The following is a 6,621-nucleotide window of genomic DNA, read 5'->3' on the forward strand; positions in this document are numbered from 1 at the left end:
CTTCCTGTAGAACCTCAGATCTGAGAGTACTTTATGCTAAGAACCTTAATAAGTATAGAGTAGATCCTATGGGAAGCTTAAAATTCAGTGGAATATTTGTTGAACTTTTATTATCTATCTACACATGCTGTTGATAATTTCTTGTTTCTTTTTGTGCCAGTCATACTTTTTTTTCCCCCTAAAGTTTGATAGTTTAGGAGCGAAATTGGCTACATTTAGATTCAAATTTTCCTGGGCTTAAGAGTGTAAATGGTTCAGTGTTTGAACTCTAGAACTGGACTGCCCAAGTTCCTTTAGTTTTACATTTTTAGACAGGCGTTTTCATCTTGTAAGCCTTAGTTTCCTCATGTGTAGGCAAGGGAAAAAACACCCACCTCCTAAAATTGTGAGGATTAAAGGAGAGTATATGTGACGTGCAGAGGCAGTGAATATTCAGTGCCTTCTGTTACAGTTAAAGGGGGTTTTGTTTTTAATTTGCCTATGTACAGCCTCAAAATATTTGACTTGGAGCTCTTGGTTCTGCAAATGAGCTCTTGATTCAAGTTGCCAGATAAATCACTAGGAAGAATACTAGAAGAAGACATGAGTAGGAAACTTTATAGCATTTTCATTTTTTTCTTGGTACATTTAATCTTTTTTTTTCCCTTGGTACTAATGGAGGTATTAGTAGCTTTGGCCTGTTGGTGAGTGGATGCCAGGATGGAAGCAGCACAAAGAAATGAAAGGCAATGTGGTAGAGAACTCCGTCTCACACACACACACCTAGAAAAGCATAGTAAGAGACTCAGAAGGCATCGAGGGTTTTGGTCTCTACCATTCCTCATGCCCATCCCTCGCACTATTTTCACTGAGTGAGTGATTCAGGAATCCTTTAAGCTGGGATTATGCTTCAGTCAGAGGAGTGCTCTGCTAATACATTAATGTTTTGCTGAGTGGTTGAGGAGTCGCTCTGGATCATTCCTGGGTATCTACTTGGTTTGAGAGCTGAGCTATAGTGATAACCCAGTGTGGAAAAGCTTTCTGTGACTGATGTGACCTAAAGGAATCCACAGTATCACTCCTCAGTAATTTCTGCCAATTTGGCTTATTCTAGCAAGGAAAGCATTTAATGGAGAAAAGTGCCCCTGTTGGTCTTCTAAAATAACCCCTCCAGCATCTACCTGCGCAACAAAGTTAAGGGGAAGTCTCCTCTCAAAGCAGTAGGTATGTAGAAATCAGACCAGAGGGGCTCACCCAGGTCTTGATACCAGTCACAGAATTTAGCCTTCAGGGCCTACGTGATAACTCCTAGTGGACAGAGCCATCTAACTTCTAGGCTAGTCAAGGGCTGCCTGAGAAGATTGTGATTCTCGCACCTCGGCAGACATTTTAGGAGCAGTGCTGGGGCCCATGCAGTTGAGTAGGAGGTTCTCATTAAAAGTTCAGGACCACCCGGAGGATGGGCGGAGGCGGCACAGGGTTGGGAGAAGGGTTTGGAATGCAGGTCCTGATCCTTTTCCCGCCTGTGCCGCCTCAACCTGTAGGAACTGTTGACTAAAAAGATGCACAATGAAAAAAAAAAAAAGGTCAGGACCAGACCGTTACTGTGAACCCAGAACCTAAGTCATGGTCAGGGTTTATGGAAAGAGTGGTAAACAGTGGAGAAAAAATACACCGCAAACCATTGCATGATCAAATGATACTGAGAAAGCACTGTGTCCTATTTATTGTTTGGAAAGAGTAAGCCTGGGAAAAAATTAGTTTATACCTCAACAGCTTTAAATTTAGAAATCAAGAATTCAGATATAACCACAGGTGAGAAGCACAGCACGGGATGCAGTGCCTTGGGCTAGGAAGGAAAAGGAGAAACGAATAGACTTAACACTAGATGAGCAGGTGGGCCTGGGAAGTTGGGGTTGAGGCCCTGGCATCAGCTACCATCTTTCCTTACAGTTGTGTTTAATGAACACCTAAAAGAGTGAGATCCTTGAAGCAGTGCTGTGGTTAACAACAGGGAATCCTAAATTCATGAACAAGGAGTGACAAGTGCAGCGCTGTAAAGGACTCACCTACGTGATGGGCAGAGCTTTGGAAGTAGGGAGAAACTGAAGAGAGTAGGAAGTAGGGAGAAACTGAAGTTACAACTACGAGCTACAGAGTTGAAGAATTCCCATTACAACTGCCAAGTCCTCAGTCTCAGGCCTTTCATGAGAAGCCTTGAGAAGCCAGGATGTCTCAACATCTGGTGGGCCCTTTTTAAGCAAAGGTTGGGAGGAAAGCATGTGGATCACCCAGAGGAGGGGAGTGATATTTGGGAGCCCTCCCTGCCCCAACTTCTTTGAAACTCAGTTCTGAAATCATACAGGGCACATTCATTGAATGGACTGCAGTAGGATTCACTGAATAGAATTAGAAAAGGAGACCAAAAATATTCCTTAGAAGTATATCTATCACTAGAAATATATCTTAGGAATCTTTAAAATACCATTCATTCTTAATAGCTCCTAGGTAAAAAAAAATCCTACTCTGGAATAAGCAATTTGCGCTAACTTAAAAATTAATTATGGTCAGAGTATTGTACAAAGCCTGGGGGATTTGAGCCAAAGGCTATTCAGAGAAGAATGTTTAGCCAAGAAGATCTAATTTACTAAACAATTTGTTTAGTAAAACAAAATAATTACCAAAAAAAGTAGAAGGAATTAGTAAACCCCACAAAAAAGAATAGATTCAATCAAAACCAATAATGAATTAGACATGCTTTTGTCAAATTTGAATTTTTGAAAAGGGACAATACAGTATCATATAAAATTATTTTTCTAATTATGAGACCATTTATATTAGAAGTCTACCTGTAAATTAAAAATTAAAATGGGTAATTCTCTAGGGCAATATAAAATTGAAGAACTGATTCAAGAGAAAGACAAATACAGTATCACTTATATGTAGAATATAAAAAATAATGCAAATGAACTGTAATACAAAGCAAAAACAGACTCACAGACACAAGAAACAAACTTGCAGTTAACAAATGGGAAAGGGAGCAGGTGAGGAATAAATTAGGAGTATGGCAGTAACCTCAGATATGCAGATGACACCACTCTTATGGCAGAAAGCAAAGAGGAACTAAAGAGCCTCTTGATGAAAGAGGAGAATGAAAAAGTTGGCTTAAAATTCAACATTCAGAAAACTAAGATCATGGCATCTGGTCCCATCACTTCATGGCAGATAGATGGGGAAACAGTGGAAACAGTGTCAGACTGTATTTTGTGGGGCTCCAAAATCACTGCAAATGGTGGCTGCAGCCATGAAATTAAGACGCTTGCTCCTTGGAAGAAAAGTTATGACCAACCTAGATAGCATATTCAAAAGCAGAGACATTACTTTGCCAACAAAGGTCCGTCTAGTCAAGGCCATGGTTTTTCCGGTGGTCTTGTATGGATGTGAGAGTTGGACTGTGAAGAAAGCTGAGTGCCAAAGAATTGATGCTTTTGAACTGTGGTGTTGGAGAAGACTCTTGAGAGTCCCTTGGACTGCAAGGAGATCCAACCAGTCCATCCTAAAGGAAATCAGTCCTGAATATTCATTGGAAGGACTGATGCTGAAGCTGAAACTCCAATACTTTGGCCATCTGATGTGAAGAACTAACTCATTTGAAAAGACCCCAATGCTGGACAAGATTGAAGGCAGGAGGAGAAGGGGACGACAGAGGATGAGATGGTTGGATGGCATCACCAACTCAATGGACATGAGTTTGAGTAAACTCTGGGAGGTGGTGATGGACAGGGAGGCCTGGAGTGCTGCAGTCCATGGGATTGCAAAGAGTTGGACACGACTGAGCAACTGAACTGAACTGATGGGATTAACAGATACAAACTACTACAGATAAAATAGGTAAGCAGTAAGGATTTACTGTACAGCATTTGGAGAAGGAAACGGCAACCCACTCCAGTGTTCTTGCCTGGAGAATCCCAGGGACGGGGGAGCCTGGTGGGTTGCCGTCTATGGGGTCACACAGAGTCGGACACGACTGAAGTGACTTAGCACATACAAGATATTACAAAATGTAATAACCTATCATGGAAGGGAATCTGATATATATACACACACACACACACACACCCCTGAATCACTTTGCTAACACAATATTGTAAATCAACTATACGTCTAAAAGAATTGATTTAAGAAGAATAAAAAACTTGAATACACCTAATAATAAAAGAAATTAGAAGGTAGTCAAAGGAACAAAGTTGAAGGAAGGGCTCAGTGTCCTAATTTCAAAACTTTTAAATCAAGCTACAGTAATAAAAAGTGGATGTTTCTAACTGTGGTGATTATTTTGCAGTATATACAAATACCAAATCATTATGTTGTACACCTGAAACTAATACATTATATGTCAATTATATCTTTAAAAAATCAAAATGACAAAAACAATGTAGGATTCTCATAAAGACAAACATGTAAACCAATAGAAGAGAGGGCACAGAAATAAACCTTCACACATATGATCAAATTATCTTCAACACGAGTACCAAAAACGTTCAAATGCGGGAAAGCACTGTTTTCAACAAACGACGTGGGAAAACAGGATATCCTCATGCTAAATAATGAAGTTAGACCTTTGCCTTACGGCATACACAAAAATTAACTCAAAATGGATTAAAGACCTAAAATTATAAAGCTCGTAAAAGAGAACATATGGGAAAGCTTCATGATACTGGATTTAGCAATCATTTCCTGCATGTAGGGCTTTCTTGGTGGCTCAGATGGTAAAGAATCTGCCTGCAATGCAGGAGACTCTGGTTCGATCCCTAGGTCAGGAAGATTCCCTGGAGAAAGGAATGGCAACCCACTCCAGTATTCTTGCCTTGAGAATTCCATGGACAGAGGAGCTGAGCAGACTACAGTTCATGGGGTCACAAAGAGTTGGATACGAGTGAGTGACTAACACTTTCACTTCACTTCATGCATCTAACACCAAAAGTACATGGAACCAAAGCAAAAATAGATAAACGGGACTGTATTAAACTTCAAAATGCTTGCATCAACGGGCCCAATCAGCAGAGTGAAAAGAATGGGAGAAAATATTTACAAGCCATGTATCTGATGAGGGGTTAATATCCAAAATATATAAAGAATTACAACTCAAGAAGAAAAAAACACAGTCTTATTAAAAAAAAAATGGGTGAAGGACATTAAGAAACATTTCTCCAAAGATGGTATATGAACAGTCAACAAGCATGTGTTCAGTTCAGTCGCTCAGTAGTGTCCGACTTTGCAACCCCATGAATCGCAGCACGCCAGGCCTCCCTGTCCATCACCAACTCCTGGAGTTCACTCAGACTCACGTCCATCAAGGCGGTGATGCCATCCAGCCATCTCATCCTCTGTCGTCCCCTTCTCCCCCTGCCCCCAATCCCTCCCAGCATCAGAGTCTTTTCCAATGAGTCAACTTTTCGCATGAGGTGGCCAAAGTATTGGAGTTTCAGCTTTAGCATCATTCCTTCCAAAGAACACCCAGGACTGATCTCCTTTAGAATGGACTGGTTGGATATCCTTGCAGTCCAAGGGACTCTCCAACACCACAGTTCAAAAGCATCAATTCTTTAGTGCTCAGCTTTCTTCACAGTCCAACACTCACATCCATACATAACTACTGGAAAAACCATAGCTTTGACTAAACAGACCTTTGTTGGCAAAGTAATGTCTCTGCTTTTCAATATGCTATCTAGGTTGGTCATAACTTTCCTTCCAAGGAGTAAGCATCTTTTAATTTCATGGCTGCAATCACCATCTACAGTGATTTTGGAGCCCCCCAAAATAAAGTCTGACACTGTTTCCACTGTTTCCCCATCTATCTGCCATGAAGTGATGGGACCAGGTGCCATGATCTTCGTTTTCTGAATGTTGAGCTTTAAGCCAACTTTTTCACTCTCCTCTTTTGCTTTCATCAAGAGGCTTTTTAGTTCCTCTTCATTTTCTGCCATTAGGGTGGTGTCATCTGCATGTCTGAGGTTACTGATATTTCTCCCAGCAATCTTGATTCCAGCTTGTGCTTCTTCCAGCCCAGCGTTTCTCATGATGCATGTAAGTTAAATAAGCAGGGTGACAATATACAGCCTTGACGAACTCCTTTTCCTATTTGGAACCAGTCTGTTGTTCCATGTCCAGTTCTAAATGTTGCTTCCTGACCTGCATACAGGTTTCTCAAGAGGCAGGTCAGGTGGTCTGGTATTCCCATCTCTTTCAGAATTTTCCACAGTTTATTGTGATCCACACATGAGGTAACTGCAAATCAAAATCACAATGAGATATTACCCCCTGCCATTAGGATGGCTACTATCAAACAAAATAGCAAGTGTTAAGTGAGGAGGTACAGAAACAAGCCCTATGCCCTGCTGCTAGGAATGTAAAAAGGTGCAACTGTTATGGAAAACAGTATGGCAGCTCCTCAAAAAGTTATAAACTAGGATTAGCTTATGATCCAGCAATCCTATTTCTGGGTACATATCCAAAAGTACCAGTCAATCCTAAAGGAGATCAACCCTGGGTATTCATTGGAAGGACCGATGCTGAAGCTGAAGCTCCAATACTTTGGCCACCTGATGCAAACAGGCAACTCATTGAAAAAGACCCTGATGC

This window comes from Bos javanicus, chromosome 11 (assembly GCF_032452875.1).
Source record: "Bos javanicus breed banteng chromosome 11, ARS-OSU_banteng_1.0, whole genome shotgun sequence".
In the NCBI taxonomy this organism is placed as follows: domain Eukaryota; kingdom Metazoa; phylum Chordata; class Mammalia; order Artiodactyla; family Bovidae; genus Bos; species Bos javanicus.